Raw genomic sequence first — 27,701 nt, 5'->3', positions numbered from 1 at the left:
TATTTTGTGTGACATATCTCTGTGATTTAATTGCATAAAAATTCAAAGTTGGACAATTGCGAAATTTTCATAATTTTCGTTTTTTTCACAAATAAACGCAGGTACTATCAAATAATTTTTACCATTGTCATGAAGTACAATGTGTCACGAGAAAATGTCAGAATCACCAGGATCCATTGAAGCGTTCCAGAGTTATAACCTCATAAAGGGACAGTGGTCAGAATTGTAAAAATTGGCCCGGTCATTAACGTGCAAACCACCCTTGGGGGTAAAGGGGTTATACATTGTGCATGGGTGTTGTTACAAAATTATGGACTATATTGTTCTGTGTATATTTAGCCACATTAGGCAAGTCCTGCACAATTATTGATTCCTTTTGAGTCTTTTTGTAGGGTTAGTAAGTATATATATTTTTTTGTACTGTTGGCACCTATCCCCTGCCCGTTTATGCTATGTGTAGCGGTGGAGATTGTTTTCCCTCTGTTATGTTTTTATCTGGCATTATCTAATATATAAAGCTGAATGTGTGTGGTGTGTGTGTGTGTGTGTGTGTGTGTGTGTATGTGTGTGTATGTGTGTATGTCCGGGATTGGCATCTGCACCGTCGCAGCTACAGCCACAAAATTTTGCACGGTCATACGTCTGGACCCCGAGAGCGTCATAGGCTATGTTGTGAGGCAAAATTTTAACCCCACGCGTTCCAATTCACCAGACAATTTTGCCCCTATCTACATAATGGGGAAAAGTGAAAGGAAAAGTGTTGGAGGGGTCACAGCTACAGCCACAAAATTTTGCACAGTCACACGACTGGACCCCGAGAGCGTCATAGGCTATGTTGTGAGGTGAAATTTTAACCCCGCGCTTTCCAATTCACCAAACAATTTTGCCCCTATCTACATAATGGGGAAAAGTGAAAGGAAAAGTGTTGGAGGCAAATTGACAGCTGCCAGATGTGAACAAGGGGGACTTAAAGAATGAGAGCGATGGCGCCAAAGAGTATATACCGGACAGTTGCTAAGGTGGGGCCCCGACATGGGATACTCACCACACACGGGGATATGAACACACAAAATGCGCCACACACTACCACATGCTTGAACACATATTACCCTCAGCACACATTTCACCACACATACACCAACCTCGCCACATAAAAGTCGAAACACAAAAGTCGCCGCTCAAAACTCGCCATGCGCAAAACTCACCACATGCAAAAACTAGGCTCACGCAAAACTCGCCACAAGTGCAAAACTCACCTCATGGAAAACTCACCACACGCAAAACTTGCACACGCGCAAAAATTGCCACATGCACAAAAGTTGCAACACATGCAAAAGTTGCCTCACACAAAACTTGCACATACTCAAAAGGCACCACACATAAAACTCGCCACGCGCAAAACTTGCTGCACACAACTTGCTGCACTAACCTGTCACATGCAACTCGACACACAAAAAGTTGCTACACGTATGTTGCCACACAAAACTCATCTCACAAGTCGCTACATGCATGTCGCCACACGCAACTCAACACACACAACTTGACAAACTACAAGAGCAACAAATGTACCACATAGGAAATACAGCAGCTGTCAGTCACATGACCTGTCTATTATGTGTATGTGTGAGCTAATATATACTGCCAGGGGGAGGGCTTCCTGTTGGCTGGGGATTTATCAGGCTGCCAATTTAGCTTACAAATACTGAGGTAAAAATACTGAGTAAACAACGCGTGAACGAGGTCTAATACAGGAGGAGATGACACACAGGTATATACTATATACAGGGGAGATGACACACAGGTATATACTATATAGAGGAGGAGATGACATACAGGTATATACTATATACAGGAGGAGATGACACACAGATATATACTATATACAGGGGAGAAGACACAGGTATATACTATACACAGGAGGAGATGACATACAAGTATATACTATATATAGGAGATGACATACAGGTATATACTATATATAGGAGGAGATGACATACAGGTATATACTATATACAGGGGAGATGACACAGCAGGTATATACTATATACAGGGGAGATGACATACAGGTATATACAATATACAGGAGATGACATACAGGTGTATACTATATATAAGGGAGATGACAAACATGTATATACTGAGGTGAAAATGAGAGGTGTGAGGTGAAAATGAAAAGGTGTGAGTGCAAAATGAGAGGAGTGAGGGAAAATAGTGGAGTGATCGGAAAATGACAGATGTGAGGTCGAAATGACAAGTGTTAGGGGGGAATGAGAGGAGTGAGGGAGAAAATGAGAGATGTGAGGGGGAAAATGAAAGATGTGAGGGGGAAAATGAGAGGCGTGATGGGAAAATAAGAGAAGTGAGGTGCTATAACTAACCACAGATATTTACTATGCCCAGGCAACGCCGGGCTCTTCAGCTAGTTGTTAATAAAGTTTTTTTGTAATTTTTCATATATTTGGACTGTTTGCTGCTTCCTTTCTTTGGTTGTTTTTGGTCTTTAATATTGCAGTTTGTCCATTATGGTCCTATTCTTGGTCCCATTCTTTCTATATATGAGTATACCCTCATTGGGTTAAATTAATAATGTTGGTGACCTCGTCTTTTTCCACATTATTGTTCTGCAAAGATAAAGCCTTAGGGTATGTGCACACGTTGCGGATTCCATTGTGGATTTTTTGCGCAGATTCCCTGTGGGTTTTCTGCATATTTTGTGCGGAATTTGCCTGCGTTTTTACACCTGCTGATTCCTATTATGGAATAGGTGTAAAACGCTGTGGAATCCGCACAAAGAATTGACAAGCTGCGGAAAATAAACCGCTGCGTTTCTGTGCTGAATTCTCCACAGCATGTGCACTGCGGATTTGGTTTTCCATAGGTTTACTTGGTACTCTACACGGCATGGAAAACTGCTGCGGATCCGCAGGGCCAAATCCACAACGTGTGCACATACCCTAAGGTAGCTGAGGAAGAAGGTAGGAGAGTGGCCATAGCTCCTATACTATTTATGAGGGTGCAGGTAGGAGAGCGGCCATAGCTCCTATACTATTTATGAGGGAGCAGGTAGGAGAGCGGCCATAGCTCCTATACTATTTATGAGGGAGCAGGTAGGAGAACGGCCATAGCTCCTATATATGCGGGAGCAGGTAGGAGAGTGGCCATAGCTCCTATATATGAGGAAACAGGTAGAAGAGCGGACATACAGTAGCTCCTATATACAGTGGGGCAAAAAAGTATTTAGTCAGTCAGCAATAGTGCAAGTTCCACCACTTAAAAAGATGAGAGGCGTCTGTAATTTACATCATAGGTAGACCTCAACTATGGGAGACAAACTGAGAAAAAAAAATCCAGAAAATCACATTGTCTGTTTTTTTAACATTTTATTTGCATATTATGGTGGAAAATAAGTATTTGGTCAGAAACAAACAATCAAGATTTCTGGCTCTCACAGACCTGTAACTTCTTCTTTAAGAGTCTCCTCCTTCCTCCACTCATTACCTGTAGTAATGGCACCTGTTTAAACTTGTTATCAGTATAAAAAGACACCTGTGCACACCCTCAAACAGTCTGATTCCAAACTCCACTATGGTGAAGACCAAAGAGCTGTCAAAGGACACCAGAAACAAAATTGTAGCCCTGCACCAGGCTGGGAAGACTGAATCTGCAATAGCCAACCAGCTTGGAGTGAAGAAATCAACAGTGGGAGCAATAATTAGAAAATGGAAGACATACAAGACCACTGATAATCTCCCTCGATCTGGGGCTCCACGCAAAATCCCACCCCGTGGGGTCAGAATGATCACAAGAACGGTGAGCAAAAATCCCAGAACCACGCGGGGGGACCTAGTGAATGAACTGCAGAGAGCTGGGACCAATGTAACAAGGCCTACCATAAGTAACATACTACGCCACCATGGACTCAGATCCTGCAGTGCCAGACGTGTCCCACTGCTTAAGCCAGTACATGTCCGGGCCCGTCTGAAGTTTGCTAGAGAGCATTTGGATGATCCAGAGGAGTTTTGGGAGAATGTCCTATGGTCTGATGAAACCAAACTGGAACTGTTTGGTAGAAACACAACTTGTCGTGTTTGGAGGAAAAAGAATACTGAGTTGCATCCATCAAACACCATACCTACTGTAAAGCATGGTGGTGGAAACATCATGCTTTGGGGCTGTTTCTCTGCAAAGGGGCCAGGACAACTGATCCGGGTACATGAAAGAATGAATGGGGCCATGTATCGTGAGATTTTGAGTGCAAACCTCCTTCCATCAGCAAGGGCATTGAAGATGAAACGTGGCTGGGTCTTTCAACATGACAATGATCCAAAGCACACTGCCAGGGCAACGAAGGAGTGGCTTCGTAAGAAGGATTTCAAGGTCCTGGAGTGGCCTAGCCAGTCTCCAGATCTCAACCCTATAGAAAACCTTTGGAGGGAGTTGAAAGTCCGTGTTGCCAAGCGAAAAGCCAAAAACATCACTGCTCTAGAGGAGATCTGCATGGAGGAATGGGCCAACATACCAACAACAGTGTGTGGCAACCTTGTGAAGACTTACAGAAAACGTTTGACCTCTGTCATTGCCAACAAAGGATATATTACAAAGTATTGAGATGAAATTTTGTTTCTGACCAAATACTTATTTTCCACCATAATATGCAAATAAAATGTTAAAAAAACAGACAATGATTTTCTGGATTTTTGTTTCTCAGTTTGTCTCCCATAGTTGAGGTCTACCTATGATGTAAATTACAGACGCCTCTCATCTTTTTAAGTGGTGGAACTTGCACTATTGCTGACTGACAAAATACTTTTTTGCCCCACTGTATGAGGGAGCAGGTAGGAGAGCGGCCATAGCTCCTACATATGAGGGAGCAGTACAACAAAACCCAGACTCATATTTATGTAATGCGCCAAGTCAAAATTATGCAACTAATTACATATTACTCCAAAAACAGCATCATGTTTCAAAAAGGAGGACACATGGAGCCTTTTGGTATAAAAGAACGTGTACAAAAAGTCTTTATTAACACGATTAGAAACATACAAAAAAACAACAAACTGACAGGTCAAACAATGTGCTATAAGGAACACCAAAAAGAAGTGGAGACATTCAGTACACAGTACAAATTGATTCAAAAGAATCGTATATCATATATTAACATACTTAGTAATGGTAAGATGAAAGTCTGTTCGTTTGAGCTCAAAAATTCACAAAACCATGCCCCTTGCTGTAAGCAGAACATACCATAAATCATTGTTCCATTACTGTGTCTTTGCTAGTGCCCAGAATTGCATGGTTAATGATCAAAGCCCCAAACCAATCTATCATTACAATGAGTAAACGACCCCCATGTCCGCTTATATATTATTTGATCAAAGGATCACCTTACCCAGTACTGAAATGCCAACACTGAAAACCCTGCCGCGCATTTCGCTGTCCTGTCCGTTGACCCTGCTTTCTCAAGGGGAGGTGTGTTATTGGTCTGCTGCAGGACCTTTTATCTTCATAGTAACAAGTCACGTGAATTTCACGTGACTGTCCTCTACTTGGTAGTGTGCGTGCGGCGCATGCGCCCGCGGCCAAACCCTGCCACACCCACGCCACCCGGCAGAAGCCCAATCCCAGGATTGAGCGCAAGAAGCCGGACACCAGGGTCCGAGGTTGTGTGGGAACTGTATGCCCCACAGCAGAAACCGGAGGGCAGGAGATTGCAGGTCTTCTAGCCACAACTGACACCCGAAGGCATAGCAGCAGATTAGAGCCCGGAGTCACGAGAAAGAGACACTTGTAAAAAAGACTTGAGCTGCCTAGCATGCAGGTAAAGTTCCACCTAAGGACAGATTGAGAGGACTTGAGGAAAGCTAATGCATCAAGAACCCAGAATTCAGCGCAGAAAGGAAGGCTTCCAACCACACCAGACTAGGGGGATTCTGAACCGCTTCCAGGCTGCTCGGATTTCAAGATCACCTGTAATCTGTGTACCTGAACTTCACCAGTAAATGGTAAAGAGACTGCAACACTGTCTTCCAATTCTTTCCTGCACCTCAACATCTAAAACCCCTCTTAGACTATCCTGGTAGCCCTGGAGCCTCCACTCCACCTGTGGGGAGCCAAACCAACTAAGCTGCAGTACCATCGGTCCCAGCGGATCCCTTTAAGCAGCGTCGGCCATCCCTGGTCAAGTACCACAGGTGGTGTCATGAACTTTAGATCTTACTTACCAATACACTTTATTTCCCCTTTAATTGGACAGCCAGGGCCACGGACCGGGTCACAGCTGCAGTGACACATCCCTTTAAGAACTGGCCCATTTCTGAGTACCCCACGGTCCTAGCGGGTGCTCAAAGAGCGGCTATAGCTCCTATATATGATGGAGCAGGTAGGTGAGTGGCCACAGCTGCTATATATGAGGGAGCAGGTAGGAGAGTGACCATAACTCCTATATATGAGGGAACAGGTGGGAGAGCGGCCGTAGCTTCTATATATGAGGGAACAAGTAGGAGAGCGGCCATAGCTCCTATATATGAGGGAACAGGTAATAGAGCGGCCATAGCTCCTATATCAGAGGAGAAGGTAGTAGAGCAGCAGGGCCGCGCTTAGTAACCCGATGTTTACCCTGGTTACTAGTGTAAATGTAAAAAAAACAAACACTACATACTTACATTCCGGTGTCTGTCCCCCGGCGTTCTGCTTCCTGCACTGACTGTGAAAGCCGGCTGCCCGTAAAGCAGAGCGGTGACGTCACCGCTGTGCTTTACGGCCAGCCGGCGCTGACAGTGCAGGGAAGCAGAGCGCCGGGGGACAGACACCGGAATGTAAGTATGTAGTGTTTGGTTTTTTTTACATTTACACTGGTAGCCAGGGTAAACATCGGGTTACTAAGCGCGGCCCTGCGCTTAGTAACCCGATGTTTACCCTGGTTACCAGTGAAGACATCGCTGAATCGGCGTCACACACGCCGATTCAGCGATGTCTGCGGGAGATCCAGCGACGAAATAAAGTTCTGGCCTTTCTGCTCCGACCAACGATGTCACAGCAGGATCCAGATCGCTGCTGCGTGTCAAACACAACGATATCGCTATCCAGGACGCTGCAATGTCACGGATCGCTAGCGATATTATTGTTAAATTGTTCAGTGTGAAGGTACCTTTAGTTTAGAAAGACCCATTCACATTTTTGGCCTTGACAAGAAACCGTTACCTGTAATTTGGTCAAAAGGGTAACTGTGGATTTCACCCTCCAAGTGGGATCTCTCCACTCTGAATCCATCTCCTATTTTGTTTTGCATAATTTACTTGCTGGGCTGGTACTGGGGCTTCCATGTTTGGAGATTTACAATCTTGTTATTGATTGGTGTCAGAAGGAGATTGTTAAAGGGAACCTGTCAGCAGGATTATGCACAGTAACCTACAGTGTCAGGTCGGTGCCGTTATACTGATTAAAATGATACCTTGGTTGATGAATACATCTTGTGGTTGTTGTTTAATCTTTATTTTCAGTTTTGTGTTAATGATATGATCGTGGCCCGGGGCGGCCTGTGGAGGGCTTCATGTGGTGCTCTGATTAGATATTCATATTTAACCCCTTCATGACCATGGGGTATTTTGTTTTTCTGTATTCGCTTTTCGCTCCCCTATTTCCCAGAGCCATAATTTTTTTTATTTTTCCATCAATATGGCCATGTGAGGGCTTATTTTTTGCTGGATGAGATGTACTTTTGAACGACATCATTGGTTTAAGCATGTCATGTACTAGAAGACAGGAAAAAAATTCCAAGTGCGGTGAAATTGCAAAAAAAGTGCAATCCCACTCTGGTTTTCTTTTTGGCTTTTTTGCTATTTTCACTAAATTGTAAAACTGACCTGCCATTTTGATTCTCCATGTCATTACGAGTTTATAGACACCAAACATGTCTAGGTTATTGTTTATCTAAGTGGTGAAAACAAAAGCCAAACTTTGCTAAAAGAAAAAACAATTGCGCCATTTTACGATACCTGTAGCGTCTCTATTTTTCGTGATCTGGGGTTGGGTGAGGGCTTATTTTTTGCGGGCCGAGCTGATGTTTTTCGTTATACCATTTTTGGTGCAGATACGTTCAACAGCAGCATTTAACTAGTTAATAGTGGCGGGTGAATCACGATTCCACCTCCCGCTATTGCGAGCAGGGCTGCCACTAGAAATTTTGGGGCCCCATACTGGCAAAATTTTCGGGGCCCCCTTGAGACTCCGCCCAGGCTCCACCCCAGCCCCGCCTCCAGGCTCCACCCCTCGAACTGTCCACAGTCCCACCACTCTCTCTTGGAAAATCTCCACTTCTCACCTATCACACATTGACAGTTCCCATCACCAGATCACACATATAGCCGGCAGCTTTTGTTTTGGCCAAAAGATTTTTTAAGCCTCCACCATAACACGGTACACACTTTTGGCTGGGCCCTACTCTGCTGTAACCTATTAAATATTTGTTAAAATATGCAATACAATTTAGGTATATTTTTATTTATTTTTCAATTTTTAAAATGACCTATAATACTACATACAAGGAACAAATACCACAGCACTATGGCCAGATGACATATTACCACCACAGTGATCGAATAATATAAAATACAAGGAACAAATACCACCGCATCATGATCAGACCACATATTACCACCACATAGTGACTGAATACTACAATACTGATCAGTAATAAAAAAAAAACACAATACTATCACCATCAGTGCCATTATACACAGGAGATCTGTAATTAGTAAGCAGTGTCTACAGGTAATACAGTGATCACCAGTGACATTATACACAGGAGCTCTGAATATAATGTATAGGTAATACAGTGATCACTGGTGACATTGTACACAGGACCTCTGTATATAGTATACAGTGTATAGTGTCAGTGTATAGGTAACACTGACTCACCAGTGACGTCTCTAGGTGAAGTCCTTCATCTTTCATCCAGCACAGACCGCCATCACTTCATCCAGCCAGGACTCGTCTCTGCAGGAAATAACACAGTTATCTCGAGTTCCGCTTGTAGAACGCATTGCTTAATTTTCCCAGCCTCTACATTACACCACATGAAGAAGGCGACATAGTATCACTCTACACAGTAACAGGACCGCCCCCCATTTAAAACAGTATACTCAAAAAATAAAATAAATACATCACTGCAATAATAATATCCCTTAATTAGCCCCTATGGTAATATTCGCCATCTTAGCCCCCGTGTGTCTCATTCCAGGCTCCAGCCATATGTTCTCCCATCCTGCCCTCATGAGTATCCATTCTGCCCCATATGATCTCCCCATCCTGCCCCATCTGTCTCCATCATATCCATCCTGCCGCATCTGTCTCCATTCTGCCCCATCTGTGTCCAGCACTCTGTCCCATCTGTTTCCAATCCTGCCCCATCTGTGTCCAGCACTCTGCCCCATCTGTGTCCAGCACTCTGCCCCATCTGTGTCCAGCACTCTGCCCCATCTGTGTCCAGCACTCTGCCCCATCTGTGTCCAGCACTCTGCCCCATCTGTGTCCAGCACTCTGCCCCATCTGTGTCCAATCCTGCCCCAATCTGTGTCCAGCACTCTGCCCCATCTCTGTCCAGCACTCTGCCCCATCTCTGTCCAGCACTCTGCCCCATCTCTGTCCAGCACTCTGCCCCATCTCTGTCCAGCACTCTGCCCCATCTGTTTCCAATCCTGCCCCATCTGTGTCCAGCACTCTGCCCCATCTGTGTCCAGAACTCTGCACCATCTGTGTCCAGAACTCTGCACCATCTGTGTCCAGAACTCTGCACCATCTGTGTCCAGAACTCTGCACCATCTCTGTCCAGCACTCTGCCCCATCTCTGTCCAGCACTCTGCCCCATCTCTGTCCAGCACTCTGCCCCATCTCTGTCCAGCACTCTGCCCCATCTCTGTCCAGCACTCTGCCCCATCTCTGTCCAGCACTCTGCCCCATCTCTGTCCAGCACTCTGCCCCATCTCTGTCCAGCACTCTGCCCCATCTCTGTCCAGCACTCTGCCCCATCTCTGTCCAGCACTCTGCCCCATCTCTGTCCAGCACTCTGCCCCATCTCTGTCCAGCACTCTGCCCCATCTCTGTCCAGCACTCTGCCCCATCTCTGTCCAGCACTCTGCCCCATCTCTGTCCAGCACTCTGCCCCATCTCTGTCCAGCACTCTGCCCCATCTCTGTCCAGCACTCTGCCCCATCTCTGTCCAGCACTCTGCCCCATCTCTGTCCAGCACTCTGCCCCATCTCTGTCCAGCACTCTGCCCCATCTCTGTCCAGCACTCTGCCCCATCTCTGTCCAGCACTCTGCCCCATCTCTGTCCAGCTTTTTGCCTCTGTGTCCAGCGTTCTTCCCTGGGCCCCCCGGATCGCCGCTCTCAAGAAAAAAAAAAAAGTTCTTCTTACCTGGCCGTGCTCCTTTGGCGGGCGAAGTTTTCTGTCTCCACGCAGCTGCAGCGTGCACTCGCCGGCGACTGACAATGATGTCAGACGCCGGCGACATGCACGCACGCTGTGGCTGACGTCAGCTGCCAGTCTCAGATTGGCTGGCGGCTGTTAACTATTGACGTGCGGGCCCGCGGGCCCACACGTCAATAGCTTTAAACAGCTGCAGCGTCGGCGCTAAGGGCCCGGTTAGCCTGCGGCTGCCGGTAGGGGCCCGGTGAGCAGATGAGACGGGGCCCGATGCGGGCCCCCTCTGCCCACCGGGCCCCATACGCCAGTCACGGCCGTCATGCCCTGATGGCGGCCCTGATTGCGGGCACATGTCAGCTGTTCAAAATAAACTTGTCCTGGCTTTAATGCGGGCTCACCGCCGGAGCCCGCATCAAAGTAGGGGATCTGACCTCGGACATACTATCCCGTCCGAGGTCAGAAAGGGGTTATGTTATGTCCCATGAATGAGACATTTTACAGACTGTCCTGTACATTTTACATGCTGTATTGCAGTTCTCATATTGTTTATTGTTGCTATGTGTTCCTGTGTTTTGCATAGCTGAAATCCTCCCTTTCCATCAAGTTTGACCCTTCTGTCTCCCTGTCTCCCTCTGCTGGGTGTCATGTCACTTCCTTCTTCTTCTATCCCCCTGTGTCTCAGTCTCCATCTTGGCTTCATTAGAGCCACATGTGCTTTCAGCCTGTCTGAAGAAAGTATTTTTTATCTGCTGCTGTTTGTATGCATTGAACAAGAATTCTTAAAAGAAATCAAAGTCTCTTCTGGATTCTTCATAATGTATGTCGGCAGCTGAGTTAAGCTATCTGCGAACGTCGCCAATTGTAAGTAAGGTGAAGAGATTCAGCATCTCACAGAGCCATATTTGCAGCCTCTGGCCACAGGGATAGAATAGTAAAAAAGACTTACCAGATTCATCTGTAAAGCCACCAACTTCTATAAAGCTGCAGAACTTCCTGCAGAGCATCTGCTCTCAGCATATAAGAGACTATACAGCTCCCATTCTCCCTGTGAATCAGGATGCCTGAAGGAATGACTACACGGTCTCTGCCAGACCCATTGTTAGAGGAAGAGTGCATAGAACTTGTTCCACCATCTAGTGAGAAGGCTAGACGTCCCACAAAGCCCACATAGCAAGTAAGGGAGAATCTAGAATCCAGTAAACATAATCTTATCCGTGCCATAGCAGAAATTAGCGCGCCCATTAACAGCAATGGTGACGCGCATCACTAGCGCGTGCCACTTTCGGCACGCGCTAGCGATGTGCCGGTGTTTTGTGGCACGCCACGGACGCTGCTTGCAGCGACTCCATAAAACAACATTGCGTTAGCGCAATCCGCTAGTGCTAGGTGCTAAACGGATTGCTCTAACGCAATATGAACCTAGCCTAAGAGAGAAAGCATGGTGCGTGATATAAAAGCCAAAACAGAGGCAAGAATCGCGCTAATAGCCGAGATGTCATCTTGTATTTCCGGCTCAGCCAGACAGTCAAAGCGATCATCTAAGTCACGCTCTTCAAAATCCTCAACCCTCAGCAAACAGCTCATAAGAGCACGTGCAGAAGCTGAGGCCACTAAAATACAAGCTGCCTTCGCTCAAAAGAACACTGAGATGGAAATAGAGGCCCTAGGGAAGGAAAGAAAGGCAATAATAGAGGCCCTAAAGAAGGAAAAAAAAGGCAGAAAGAGAAGCCCTAGAGAAGGAATGCGAACACGCCGCAGCCATGGCAAGGTTAAGGGTATGTGCACACGTTGCAGTTTTTGCTGCGGATCCGCAGTGGTTTTGACGCTGCGGATCCGTAGCAGTTTTCCATGTGGTGTACAGTACAATGTTAACCTATGGAAAACAAAAACCGCTGTGCACATGCTGCGGAAAAAAACGCGCAGAAACGATGCGGTTTATTTTCCGCAGCATGTCAATTCTTTGTGTGGAATCCGCAGCGGTTTGGCATCTGCTCCATATTAAAAATCCGCAGGTGTCTAAAACCGCAGTGGAAACCGCACAAAAAAACGCAATAAATCCGCAGTACTTTTTGCACTGCGGATTTAATCAAATCCGCTGCGGAAAATTCCGCAATGGAATCTGCAGCGTGTGCACATGTAAACGCAAAAAAATAGAGTGAAAAAGTCCACAATTACATAATTAAAGTAAAAATATCAATATAATTTTTATTAACGACACAAAATCACAATAAGACATAGACATAAAATCAAATCAAATTTTGCATAGGTGCTGTATGCACCATACAAACACAGGAGGAGCAATAAGAAAGAGACATGACGGAAAAAATGGAGAAGGGAAGGGGGAAGAAAACGCTACCTATATATCCTCAAATAGCCATAGAGTGTAGATACTCATATGCAATAGCGGGTCCCACAGGTATCCCATATATACGCATAGCAAGGCGTCATTGGTAGTATATAGCAGTCTTACCCATCTTAGGTGTCAGGCAGCGCTCCCCCTCCTTCTCACACCCCCGAACGCACTTTCGCCAAATGGCTTTTTCAACCCTGATTTGATTTTTTATGTCTATGTCTTATTGTGATTTTGTGTCGTTAAATTAGATTGATTTTTTTACTTTAATTATGTCTTTGTGGACTTTTTCACTCTATTTTTTTGCGTTTATATTTGCTTGGAGTGGTCCTAGTGGTAAGACACCGTTTTGGTGTTCTGGGAGAGCAGAATCTTTTCGCTCTCAGATATACTATACTTCAGTGCTTCTCGATTGTGTTAATAAGCATGTGCACATGGCCTAAAGGTCCTGGAACAAGCCATCAGTGGGAGCCAAAGAGAGTGTCAGTTTAAGTGATTTTGATACTGAAGACCCTCTTAAGCATACTAGAGACTAGGTACAAAGCCAATACAGCGCTCCCCTGCTCCTGCAATCCTTCCTGACCACACAGATGCTCCCCTGAGACAACAGGACACAGAGTATTTACCCGCATCCTGCACCCAAGGTCAGTACAATACGCTGCCAACCCTGCATCCTAATCCTCCTCTGTGCACCGGAATGTACTGGAAACCTGCACCGCACCAAACCTTATACACAGAAACATGTGCAGGCAAATATGCAGGCAAGACACCACTCTCCGGTCAGTCACACAATTCCAGTCCCATGTGTGGCAGAAACTTAAGCTCATTAAGCCAGTTAATGGACTGAACGCCTACGCTGCCCCATATGTTCCTTTATTCCCAGGTCAAAGCACAGACTGTATGAACAATGCTACCCAGCCAGCAACGGTCCTTCCAAAATTGGAGAATGCCGATATGACTGGCTTTGCAAGGTACATGATTCGGCGTGATATAACTAAGACTGGTCTTACAAAGTTTGACGATAAACTTGAGAACTACAGGGGTTGGAAGTGTACCTTTAAAACCACAATCAGTGACCTCGGCATTACTGCTGCTTAAGAGCTAGACCTGCTCATCAGGTGGCTTGGGCCCCATCCACAGATCGGGTCAAGAGACTTAAATCCGTCTACATCAGTAATCTCACCGCTGCAAGGAACAGGCTAGAAAGAAGCTATGGCAGTCCTGAGGCCATAGAAAAGGCCCTGTTCAAGCGACTAGAGGAATTTCCAAAGGTATCTAGTAAGGACAGTACAAGGTTCCAAGAGCTCAGCGACCTTCTGTTAGAGCTTCAGCTGGCCAAAGCAGACCCGTATCTGCCTGGCCTCAGCTACCTGGACACTGCTCATGGGGTAACCCCAATAGTTTCCAAGCTGCCATCCAATATCCAAAATAAGTGGGCCATGCTTGGATCAAAATACAAAAGGAAAAAGCAAGTCTTCTTCCCTCCATTTTCGTACTTCTGCGAGTTCATCGAAAATATTACAGAGTGTAAGACTGATCCAAGTTTTTCCTATGAAGAACACAGCGACCCTGTTTCATCTCCTAAACACGAGAGTCCACGTCTTAACTACAGGAACCGCCGAGCTCCAATGTCCGTCAAGAAGACTGATGCTCTTCCCACACCTACAGTATCACAAGATAAGAGCAACAAAGGTAAGAATGTTGAGAATCCTAATCGTATGTGTCCGATTCACAAGAAAACTCACCCCTTAAAGAAAGAAAGAAACCACTCCAGGAACGCAAAGAGCTTCTGAAGAACTTTGGGATATGTTACAGGTGCTGCGCTTCTACTGAACACTTTGCTAAGGACTGTAAAATATCTATTAAGTGTTTGGAGTACGACAGTGGGGAGCATGTGCAAGCGCTCCATCCATCTAAGTCTAACACTGCACAGCGTACGCCTCCCCTCACCACGAGGCAAGGCGGGGAGAATGCTGTTCAAACAGTGAGTTCTATCACAATATCTTCTTCATGCACAGAAGTCTGCGGAGAAGGCCTCTGGGACAAGTCGTATGCCTGGTGCATGTGTATCCCAAGGGTTGACCAGAGAAAACCGCAAGGGTGTATGTTATCCTGGATGATCAGAGCAACTGCTCACTTGCAAGGTCAGAACTCTTTGATATGTTTGACATAAAGGGAAACTCACCCCTACACCCTGGGCACCTGCAGCGGTGTTACGGAGGTCTCTGGGAGAAGAGCAAATGGACTCATGGTATCTTCTCTTGAGAACAATGTGGAGATACCCTTACCCACTCTGGTCGAATGCAACCAGATACCGTCCAACAGAGAGGAAATCCCAACTCCAGAGGCTGCACTCCATAACCCTCATCTAAGGACTTTGGCAGGCAAGATACCAGCTCTCTACAACAGCGCAAACATTCTGATCTTGCTTGGCAGAGACATTCTGTGACTACACAAGGTACGTCAGCAAATCAACGGGCCACACGACGCTCCATTTGCTCAACGCTTTGACCTAGGCTGGGTTATCATGAGCAATGTCTGTATAGGAAAGATGAAGAGACCCACGAGGAATTCCTCATTTAAGACTCACGTCCTACCAAATGGTTGCAACACTTGGGGTACCGTCACACAGTGGCACTTTGATCGCTAGGTCGGCAATATCGTTACGATCTCGCTGTGTCTGACACGCTACTGCGATCAGGGACCCCGCTGAGAATCGTACGTCGTAGCAGATCGTCTGAAACTTTATTTCGACGCTGGATCTCCCCCTGACATCGCTGAATCGGCGTGTGTGACACCGATTCAGCGATGTCTTCACTGGTAACCAGGGTAAACATCGGGTTACTAAGCGCAGCGTAAACGTAAAAAAACAAACATTACATACTTACCTTCAGCTGTCTGTCCCCGGCGCTCTGCTTCTCTGCACTCCTCCTGCATCCTGTGTCAGCGCCGGCCAGTCAGAAAGCACAGCGGTGACGTCACCGCTCTGCTTTACGGCTGACCGGCGCTGACAGTGCAGAGGAGAGCACAGCGCCGGAGGACAGACACGGAATGTAAGTATGTAGTGTTTGGTTTTTTTACGTTTACGCTGGTAACCAGGGTAAACATCGGGTTACTAAGCGCGGCCCTGCGGTTACCAGGGGACTTCGGGATCGTTGGTCGCTGGAGAGCTGTCTGTGTGACAGCTCTCCAGCGACCAAACAGCGACGCTGCAGCGATCGACATCGTTGTCGTATCGCTGCAGCGCCGTTTCAGTGTGACGGTACCCTTACTTTCAACCATGTCCACATCATTACTGGGTGAAAGAGAAGATAAGTGATCACAAGTGGAAGAAAGAAACCTCTGATGACACAAACACATTCCTGTCTCACAATGATGACCTCGGGTCAACAGTTTTCAACTCTACAAGAGAAGACAACCAGCTAGCACCTGCAAGGGAGGACAAAGTTCGTAAAGATTATGGAAAAGGAATTCGCCCAAGACGATTCAAATAGCTGGGTAGCACCTTTACCTTTTCGCTCTCCAAGAACAAGACTACCTAATAATCTGCAACTAGCAACGGCAACCTGCAAGGGAGGACAAAGAGTTCGTAAAGATTATGGAAAAGGAATTTGCCCAAGACTATTCAAATAGCTGGGTAGCACCTTTACCTTTTCATTCTCCAAGAACAAGACTACCTAATAATCTGCAAAAAGCAACGACAAGGTTTTCATCCCTAAAATGCACCTTAAAGAGAAGGCCAGAGATGGAGAAACATTTTGTCGACTTCATGCAGAATATCTTCGACAGAGGTCACGCAGAACCCGCAACCCCGCTAAAAGAAGGTGAAGAATGTTGGTATCTCCCATCCTTTGATGTCTACCATCCTCGCAAACCCGACCAAATTAGAGTGGTGTTTGACTCCACTGCTCTGTATGAAGGCATCTCTCTAAATAGCCTGCTCCCCACTGGGCCTAATCTAAACAACAGCCTTATAGGAGTACTTATTCGCTTCAGGCAAGAACCTGTCGCAGTAATGGCCGACATTCAACAAATGTTTCACTGTTTTATCGTGAGAGAAGACAGCAGAAACTACCTCAGATTCCTATGGCACAAAGACAACGACGTCCATAACAAGGTCATAGACTACAGGATGAAAGTGCACGTCTTAAGGAACAGCCCCTCACCTGCAGAGGCTATCTATGGATTAAGACGGACAGCACAGGAATATTGGTCTGATGCTCGTCTATTTGTGGAAAGAAACTTCTATGTAGATGATGGGCTTAAGTCTCTTCCCACAAGTGAAGAGACAATTGATCTGCTCTCTAGGACTCAGGAAATGCTGTCAACAGCGAACCTTAGACTCCACAAGATCATCTCCAACAGTTAAAAGGTAATGGAAGCATTTCCATCTGAGGATCTTGCTGCTGGTGTAAGGGATCTTGTTCTGACGTTCCTCCCACGCAACGCAGTCTGCTTTGGGATATTAAGCAGGACACGTTCACTTTCCAGGTGTCAGCTTGTGATAAAGCCTTCACTAAACGAGGAGTCCTATCTGTTGTGAACAGCATCTATGATCCTCCCGGGTTTATCGCACCCATCACCATTCAAGGCAAGATACTGTTGAGACAGTTGACCGCGAGAGTATGGATTGGGACACTCCGCTACCATCCCAGAAACAACAAAGGTGGGAGGCGTGGAAAAAGTCTCTGAAGTTCTTAGAGCATTTCCAAGTCCCACGTTGTTATTCCCCAGGCACCCTTTCAGCCACCATTAGAAGAGAAGTCTATATTTTCTCCGACGCTTCTACAGAGGCTATAGATGCTGTAGCCTACCTGAAGACTTTGGAAGAAGATAACAAGGTGCATTGTGGGTTCAACCTCGGTAAGGCAAAACTAACCCCGAAACCTGCTCACTGTGTTCCAAGACTCGAACTTTGTGTCGCCGTTCTGGCAGTAAAGTTAGCTGAAGCTATAAAAGATGAAATGGACATTGCTATTGATTCATTTACCTTCTACACAGACAGTAAAGTGGTACTTTGTTACATCTACTACCAAACAAAACAATTTTATGTCTATGTCAGCAATAGAGTAGAGCGTATCAGAAGCTTTTCTACCCCTGACCAGTGGCACTACGTTCCTACTGACATGAATCCAGCCGACCAAGGGACGAGACTCACAACCGCGTCTAAACTCAATTACAACATGTGGGTGTCACCTCCAAGGCTCTTGTACGAGGATTCCAGTTCAAGGGAGTTCAACATTTACGAGCTGGTGGAACCAGAGTCTGACAAAGAGATCAGGCCAATAATTTCTACTCACTACGCTTCTGTGATGCCAAAATTGAAACTGAGATCTCTCTGCTTTGAGCGCTTCTCAAGATGGACAGCTGTCGTGCGGGCCATAGCTCGTCTAATTCACATCACCCATTCCTTTGCCGTTAACAAGACATTGGAGTGTTGTGGCTGGCATATGTGTAGAGGACACCCTACCGTTGCTAATATCAGACATGCCGAGCAATTTATCATCCGAAGTGTGCAACAAGAAGAATATGGTCACGATATTGACAGTATCACAAGAGGTACTAGCCTATCTAAGAACAGTCCTCTGTTTGAATTGAACCCAGTGATCGATCATCATGGATTGTTAAAGGTGGGTGGTTGTATAGAAAACTCTGACCTATGTGATAAGGAACAGAATCCTATCATCATCCCGGGTTGGCACTACATTGCCACACTGTTGGTCCGTCACTATCATGAACGAGTGCAGCACCAAGGAAGACAGTGTACCGAAGGCGCTATAAGGTCCACTGGCCTATGGATCGTGGGGATGAAGAAATGCGTCTCCTTAGTGCTCTATAAATGCATTAAATATCAAAAATTAAGAGGAAAACAGCGACATCAACAAATGGCAAATCTTCCAGCGGACCGGCTAAACACAGACCAGCCATTCTCGTACATCGGCATAGCTGTTTTCGGCCCATGGTCGGTTGTTACAAGAAGGACCCGTGGTGGAGCTGCAAACAGTAAGTGGTGGGCCGTGCTGTTCACCTGTCTTAGCATCCGAGCAGTTCACATTGAGGTAATTGAATCCATGGATTCCTCTTGTTTCATCAATGCCCTCAGAAGATTCTTTTCTATCCGGGGACCCGCCAAGCAAATCAGATCTGACTGTGGCACTAACTTTGTGGGAGCGTGCAAAGAACTACAGTTGGACAACTTTTTGACTGACAATGGGTGTACTTGGGTGTTCAACCCTCCACATTCCTCGCATATGGGAGGATCCTGGGAACGTATGATTGGCATTGCTCGAAGAATCCTAGATTCGATGTTGCTGGATCACAAGTTACCCCTCATCCATGATGTGTTGGTTACCTTCCTGGCTGAAGTGTCTGCCGTGATAAATGCAAGACCATTGGTGCCAGTAACATCGGAAGGAGCTGCCGCAATCCCTCCAGGGAAGTTTGTGGATGGGGACATTTACAGACGTCAGTGGAAACAGGTACAACACTTGTCCAATGTCTTTTGGCACCGCTGGAAAACTGAATACCTGCACTTGCTTCAAAGCCATCACAAATGGCAGACTGCAAAACCTAATATCCAAGAGGGAGACCTCGTCCTCCTTAAAGATAAAGAAGCTCATCGCAATGACTGGCCAATGGGTCTTATCACCAAGGTTACACCAAGCAATGACGGGAAGATCAGTAAGGTAGAAGTCAAGGTTATGAAGGGCGGTTCAACTCATATTTTGTTTCGTCCAGTCACTGAGCTTGTGCTACTTTTACCAAAGAAGGACATCACATAAAGTCGTTGTTTTTGGACACAGCTCACGGCGGGGAGCCTACTGCCATATATTCCTCCAGCTGTGTTGGAACATTCGAACATTTGATCTTTCTCCAGTGGATTGTTGGGTTGGTGGAGGTGTTGCACGGTGCGGCTTCCCCAATCTGAAGATGGGTTTATGACTGGACTCAGACTATCCCGCTGTTTAGGACTTCATGCCTCCAACTGAAGATTGGACCATGCCAATTGGACTACCACTGTTGTTGTTGTTATTACTTGCATGCTTATTTTCTTCCTGTATATAAGAAAGCCTTTGCCGACAGTGGACCATCCCTGATGAAGAAGACCGTGATCTTCGAAATGCGTAGGAACTGGTCCACACAGCGTTCCTTACTCTGGATGGTCACGTGACTGCCTACGTCACGCAAGGTCCTGTTCGGCGTCTGCAGTACCACAGGCTTCAAGCGTGTACCGGCTTCTGTTGCACACCACTAGTGAGGACGCTTAGGGGGTGTATGTCACCGGCCGGGACTACACTCCTGAAGAGATCTCCCTCCCCCTTCTCTCTACCACGGACTCCATCTGGACATTATTTGAGACTGCACCTCCGTCTTTTGAGACTGACACCATCGCCTAATGATGTACAGTACAGACCAAAAGTTTGGACACACCTTCTCATTTAAAGATTTTTCTGTACTTTCATGACTATGAAAATTGTACATTCACACTGAAGGCATCAAAACTATGAATTAACACATGTGGAATTATATACTTAACAAAAAAGTGTGAAACAACTGAAATCATGTCTTATATTCTAGGTTCTTCAAAGTAGCCACCTTTTGCTTTGATGACTGCTTTGCACACTCTTGGCATTCTCTTGATGAGCTTCAAGAGGTTGTCACCGGGAATGGTCTTCCAACAATCTTGAAGGAGGTGCTGCCTGGAATGTTCTAGCAAAGCTTTTTGCTTTGACTTAAACAGTTCATAAAGGTCATTTTGTAATGCCGAGGTTTGATCACAGCCTTTATAATTAGTTACTGTGTCCCCTTTAACAAATGGGCTTTTGCAAAATTGCCCCCTACTGTCAGGGTGTTTATGGGTTTCATCTATGGTTCTTGGGGTGTCAGAAGAAGGTTCTTTTTTTGTTGTGCTGCTCTTGCCAAACAGCCCCTTATCATTGAGGTCTTTAATTAACTCTCTTGTTGGTTGTGGGCTGTAGAATGGAGGATTAGGGGCAGTGTATCAGGCGCCAAAAGATGTTGTGTGGCGCTATATAGCTGTGGTGGTGCTCTGAGTGCCGCTACACAGCTTATTAGATCATTTTGCAACATCGGGAATTCCCCTTTCCCTGCCGCTGCTGCACCAGCCACCTCAGTCCCTGTCGTGCCATCATTGTTTAGCGGATGGATCACGCGACCCACCCAGGCCTCATCTCCCCACTCCCGCCGACCCAAAACAGCCGCATACCTCCCGCCTGCTGTCATGGCTCTTGGTTCTTTCTCCTGCGGCGTCGCGACGCCTAGACTCATCAATGGGTCCTGGCAGTTCCTTCCCTCTCTGTCGGGCTGTGTAAATAGCTCAGGAAGCGCAGACCTCGTAGCCGGAGGCTGCGCTGACGTCACCCAGCCTCTCACCACTGCAGCAGCTGCAGATGATTTATCTCGGCCGCCGGTTCCTTTCAGTCTCAACCAGGTGCCTGTTGTGTGTGGAGGAACCCATGCTCTTGTCCAGCACCGGAACAGAAGGAACTCCCTTCACTCAGGATTGCTTTGTATTCAGGGATAGTTTCTGAGCTCCAGTTTTCTTCGCTTTCTGGGTGATAGGAACTTCGAGGGATCCTCCTCTCTCTCCTCTCTGCTTGTGTGGCAGCCATCTTAACTGGAAGTCTCATTACATGCCGAGGAGTTGTAGAAGCATTTTTCCTTGTAATATCCATTAGATTCCTCATTTTTATGCTTGTTGGCAATGACCAACTGTATTACCAGTGTTTGAGGCTATAAATTCCACTTTTCTGAAGCCAAGAGTAGCTCGATAAAGGGGATTCTTCAGGAGCTCTGCAAAGCACGACCTCTCCTGCCCCCTGCAAACCACGCCCCCCCCCGGATGATATTCTAATATTCTCTCCATATTTGGACAATCATCAGAAATATGTTCGTGTTGTGTTACAGAGATTGAAGGAGAACTCCTTGTTTGCTAAACTGGAGAAATTTGTTTTCTTTCTGTTCAGGAAATGCATATGTTTCTATTATACTTTTCCTCTAATTGTTCCACTCCTGGTTTTGGCTACAAATACTGATGAAAAATCCTGACCAAATCCTGATGCAATCCTGAACGTGTGCACATACCCTTAGGGTTTAATATGGACCCTGGGAAGGTGCAGGCCTTAACCCCTTCACGACCCATGACGCCACGTAGGCGTCATGAAAGTCGGTGCCAATCCGACCCATGACGCCTATGTGGCGTCATGGAAAGATCGCGTCCCTGCAGATTGGGTGAAAGGGTTAACTCCCATTTCACCCGATCTGCAGGGACAGGGGGAGTGGTAGTTTAGCCCAGGGGGGGTGGCTTCACCCCCTCGTGGCTACGATCGCTCTGATTGGCTGTTGAAAGTGAAACTGCCAATCAGAGAGATTTGTAATATTTCACCCATTATAACGGGTGAAATATTACAATCCAGCCATGGCCGATGCTGCAATATCATCGGCCATGGCTGGAAATACTAATGTGCCCCCACCCCACCGATCGCCCCCCCAGCCCCCCGATCTGGCCGGTACACTGCTCCGACTCCCCTCCGTCCTCCTGTCCGCTCCCCCCCCCCCCCCGTGCTCTTGGCCGCTCCCCCCGTGCTCCAATCACCCCCCCCCGTGCTCCAATCACCCCCCCTGCATTCCGATCCACCCCCCCGTGCTCCGTTCCACCCCCCCGTGCTCCGTTCCAGCCCCCCCGTGCTCCATTCCACGCCCCCCGTGCTCCGTTCCACGCCTGCCGCGCTCCTATTCCCCCACCCCGTGCTCCGATCCCCCCCCCCCCCCCCGTGGTCCCTCCCCACCCCATCATACTTACCGATCCTGCCGGGGTCCCGTCCGTCTTCTCCCTGGGCGCCGCCATCTTCCAAAATGGCGGGCGCATGCGCAGTGCGCCCGCCGTATCTGCCGGCCGGCAGATTCGTTCCAAAGTGCATTTTGATCACTGAGATAGATTATATCTCAGTGATCAAAATAAAAAAATAATAAATGACCCCCCCCCTTTGTCACCCCCATAGGTAGGGACAATAAAAAAATAAAGAAATTTTTTTTTTCCACTAATGTTAGAATAGGGTTAGGGCTAGGGTTAGGGCTAGGGTTAGGGCTAGGGTTAGGGGTAGGGTTAGGGTTTCGGTATGTGCACACGTATTCTGGTCCTCTGCGGATTTTTCCGCTGCGGATTTGATAAATCCGCAGTGCTAAACTGCTGCGGATTTATGGCGGATTTACCGCGTTTTTTTCTGCGCATTTCACTGCGGTTTTACAATTGCGATTTTCTATTTGAGCAGTTGTAAAACCGCTGCGGAATCCGCACAAAGAAGTGACATGCTGCGGAATGTAAACCGCTGCGTTTCCGTGCAGTTTTTCCGCAGCATGTGTACAGCGATTTTTGTTTCCCATAGGTCTACATTGAACTGTAAACTCATGGGAAACTGCTGCGGATCTGCAGCGTTTTCCGCAGTGTGCACATACCTTTAGAATTAGGCTATGTGCACACGGTGCGGATTTGGCTGCGCATTGGCCGCTGCGGATTCGCAGCAGTATTCCATCAGGTTTACAGTACAAACCAAATCCGCTGTGCCCATGGTGCAGAAAATACCGCGCGGAAACGCTGCGTTGTATTTTCCGCAGCATGTCAATTCTTTGTGCGGATTCCGCTGCGTTTTACACCTGTTCCTCAATAGGAATCCGCAGGTGAAATCCGCAGAAAAAACACTGGAAATCCGCGGAAAATCCGCAGGTAAAACGCAGTGCCTTTTACCCGCGGATTTTTCAAAAATGGTGCGGAAATATCTCACACGATTCCGCAACGTGGGCACATAGCCTTAGGGTTAGGGTTGGAATTAGGGTTGTGGTTAGGGTTGTGATTAGGGTTATCGCTACAGTTGGGATTAGGGGTGTGTTGGGGTTAGTGTTGGAGGTAGAATTGAGGGGTTACCACTGTTTAGGCACATCAGGGGTCTCCAAACGCAACATGGCGCCACCATTGATTCCAGCCAATCTCGTATTCAAAAAGTCAAATGGTGCTCCCTCACTTCCGAGCCCCGACGTGCGCCCAAACAGTGGTTTACCCCCACATATGGGGTATCAGTGTACTCAGGATAAACTGCGCAACAATTACTGGGGTCCAATTTCTCCTGTTACCCTTGTGAATCTAAAAAAATGCTTGCTAAAACATCATTTTTGAGGAAAGAAAAATGATTTTTTATTTTCACGGCTCTGCGTTGTAAACGTCTGTGAAGCACTTGGGGGTTCAAAGTGCTCACCACATATCTAGATAAGTTCCTTGGGGGGTCTAGTTTCTAAAATGTGGTCACTTGTGGGGGGTTTCTACTGTTTAGGCACACCAGGGGCTCTGCAAACGCAATTCCATCAAAGTCTGCATTTCAAAAGTCACTACTTCCCTTCTGAGCCCCGACGTGTGCCCAAACAGTGGTTTACCCCCACATATGGGGTACCAGCGTACTCAGGAGAAACTGGACAACAACTATTGGGGTCCAATTTCTCCTGTTACCCTTGGGAAAATTAAAAAATTCTGGGCTAAATAATTATTTTTGAGGAAAGAAAACGTATTTATTATTTTCACGGCTCTGCATTATAAACTTCTATGAAGCACTTGGGGGTTCAAAGTGCTCACCACACATCTAGATAAGTTCCTTTCGGGGTCTAGTTTCCAAAATGGGGTCACTTGTGGGGGGTTTCTACTATTAAGCCACATCAGGGGCTCTGCAAACGCAATGTGACGCCCACAGAGCATTCCATCAAAGTCTGCATTTCAAAACGTCACTACTTCACTTCCGAGCCCCGGCATGTGCCCAAACAGTGATTTACCCCCACATATGGGGTATCAGCATACTCGGGAGAAACTGGACAACAACTTTTGGGGTCAAATTTCTCCTGTTACCCTTGGGAAAATAAAAAATTGCAGGCTAAAAGATCATTTTTGAGAAAATAATTTTTTTATTTTCATGGCTCTGCGTTATAAACTTCTGTGAAGCACTTGGGGGTTCAAAGTCCTCACCACACATCTAGATTAGTTCCTTTGGGGGTCTAGTTTCCAAAATGGGGTCATTTCTGGGGGATCTCCAATGTTTAGGCACACAGGGGCTCTCCAAACGTGACATGGTGTCCGCTAATGATTGGAGCTAATTTTCCATTTAAAAAGCCAAATGGCGTACCATCCCTTTCGAGCCCTGCCGTGCGCCCAAACAGTGGTTTACCCCCACATATGGGGTATCAGCGTACTCAGGACAAACTGGACAACAATATTTGGGGTCCAATTTCTCCTATTATCCTTGGCAAAATAGGAAATTCCAGGCTAAAAAATCATTTTTGAGGAAAGAAAAATTATTTTTTATTTTCATGGCTCTGCGTTATAAACTTCTGTGAAGCACCTGGGGGTTTAAAGTGCTCAATATGCATCTAGATAAGTTCCTTGGGGGGTCTAGTTTCCAAAATGGGGTCACTTGTGGGGGAGCTCCAATGTTTAGGCACACAGGGGCTCTCCAAACGCGACATGGTGTCCGCTAACAATTGGAGCTAATTTTCCATTCAAAAAGTCAAATGGCGCGCCTTCCCTTCCGAGCCCTGCCGAGTGCCCAAACAGTGGTTTACCCCCACATATGAGGTATCGGCGTACTCGGGAGAAATTGCCCAACAAATTTTATGATACATTTTATCCTACTGCCCATGTGAAAATGAAAAAATTGAGGCGAAAAGAATTTTTTTGTGAAAAAAAAGTACTTTTTCATTTTTACAGATCAATTTGTGAAGCACCTGAGGGTTTAAAGTGCTCACTAGGCATCTAAATAAGTTCATTGGGGGGTCTAGTTTCCAAAATGGGGTCACTTGTGGGGGAGCGCCAATGTTTAGGCACACAGGAGCTATCCAAACGTGACATGGTGTCCGCTAAAGAGTGGAGCCAATTTTTGATTCAAAAAGTCAAATGGCGCTCCTTCCCTTCCAAGCCCTGCCGTGCGCCCAAACAGTGGTTTACCCCCACATATGAGGTATCAGCGTACTCAGGACAAATTGGAAAACAACTTTCGTGGTTCAGTTTCTCCTTTTACCATTGGGAAAATAAAAAAATTGTTGCTAAAAGATAATTTTTGTGACTAAAAAGTTAAATGTTCATTTTTTCCTTCCATGTTGCTTCTGCTGCTGTGAAGCACCTGAAGGGTTAATAAACTTCTTGAATGTGGTTTTGAGCACCTTGAGGGGTGCAGTTTTTAGAATGGTGTCACTTTTGGCTATTTTCAGCCATATAGACCCCTCAAACTGACTTCAAATGTGAGGTGGTCCCTAAAAAAAATGGTTTTGTAAATTTCGTTGTAAAAATGAGAAATCGCTGGTCAAATTTTAACCCTTATAACTTCCTAACAAAAAAAAATTTTGTTTCCAAAATTGTGCTGATGTAAAGTAAACATGTGGGAAATGTTATTTATTAACTATTTTGTGTCACATATCTCTCTGGTTTAACAGAATAAAAATTCAAAATGTGAAAATTGCGAAATTTTCAAAATTTTCGCCAAATTTCCGTTTTTATCACAAATAAACGCAGAATTTATTGACCTAAATTTACCACTAACATGAAGCCCAATATGTCACGAAAAAACAATCTCAGAACCGCTAGGATCCGTTGAAGCGTTCCTGAGTTATTACCTCATAAAGGGACACTGGTCAGAATTGCAAAAAACGGCAAGGTCTTTAAGGTCAAAATAGGCTGGGTCATGAAGGGGTTAATTGATTGGGTTCAACCTAGTGATCTTAAGGATTTGCAGTGTTTTCTGGGATTCACCAACTATTGTTGCAAGTACCATAATGATTAATGAAGGTGCCAGGGACTGCGAGGGTTAATAATTTGAATATGATTTTGAGGAAGGCTGTTGGCCAGAAGGGAGAGAGGGAGGGTCAAAGGGGTATATTGGTTTGAGCGGGAAAGTTTCCCCCCCTCTTTCCTACCTTCTGTCCTGAGGTACCAGGATGGTTGACGCCTTTGAAAGAATGTTGCTGGAGCGGGTGGTCCAGGAAGGTTCCTCATGGCTTCTGGAGGTTCTGACAAGGACACAGCAGCAGAGTGCAGCGGAGCCTATTCAGCGAGAAAGAGACGGATCCCCGGCAGCTCAGGGTAGGCCTCAACGGCGGGTTCCGGCACTGAACCGCCTGTCCCCAAGCCCCTGTCCGAGAACTGTGTGAGCGGTGCATCACGCTTGCAATGTGGAAAGCCCGTGACCGGCCGATGACGTTATCACCGAATGACCAGCTGCGGGTCGTCGCCGAACGCTTACGCGATGTTCAGACCGGCCATGGCTGGTGGCGCCGGGAGACACGGGACCTGCCGGCAGGAGCGGCAGCAGGAGCAGGTCCTGCCATCATTTGCTGGGGTCAACGGTCCAGGAAGGAGGGGATGGGCTTCCTCCATCACTGATGCTGGGCCTGCTGTGAGTGGAACTGCAGGCCAGATAGCAGCACAGTTTACCTCAGGTAGGCAACCCATTTGGCATAGCAGCCCCTTCCTCTATTCCTACAAAAGAAGGCAGGTCCGATGCCAGGGTGCAGGGAGTTGAAGGTAGGCGGTCAGGTGAAGGTCCCAGACAGGGGAAAAGTTATACCCCTCTGCCAACAGCGGTCGGTAGGAACAATACTACAGGGCAGCTTGGTACAGCTGTGCCTGGTTTTTGTTTGGAAGCAACCCCTTGTATTTACGAGACTTTGCCTTTGGAGCATGCTGCCGTAACTGGGGTTGGGGATCTCGATAGTGTCAGTAGGAGGGACTGTGCATCACATAGCATGCGACCTGTTGCTGGTTCTCCACTGCTTTTTAAAGGACGTGAGGGCAGCAGTGGCATGCAGAGACCGAGACATCGTCGTAGCAGAAGCGGTCTTGGACATGGCAGAGATGATCGTAGAAGGAATCGTCAATT

General features: G+C 46.6%; 1 long non-coding RNA gene across 1 annotated transcript in view; it reads right to left on the bottom strand.

The window, feature by feature from the left end:
• LOC138658101 (uncharacterized) overlaps positions 1-21,093 on the bottom strand; it is a 54,604-nt gene extending 33,511 nt beyond the window's left edge. Inside the window, exon 1 of the long non-coding RNA XR_011317343.1 lies at positions 21,002-21,093. This is a non-coding gene — a long non-coding RNA (uncharacterized lncRNA). The remainder of the gene's footprint in view (positions 1-21,001) is intronic.
• Between the last annotated feature and the right edge of the window lie 6,608 nt (positions 21,094-27,701).

The sequence above is a fragment of the Ranitomeya imitator genome, chromosome 1 (genome assembly GCF_032444005.1).
Source record: "Ranitomeya imitator isolate aRanImi1 chromosome 1, aRanImi1.pri, whole genome shotgun sequence".
NCBI lineage: Eukaryota > Metazoa > Chordata > Amphibia > Anura > Dendrobatidae > Ranitomeya > Ranitomeya imitator.
The sequence above is the reverse complement of the archived record's forward strand: the minus strand, read 5'-3'. Positions and strand labels throughout refer to the sequence as shown.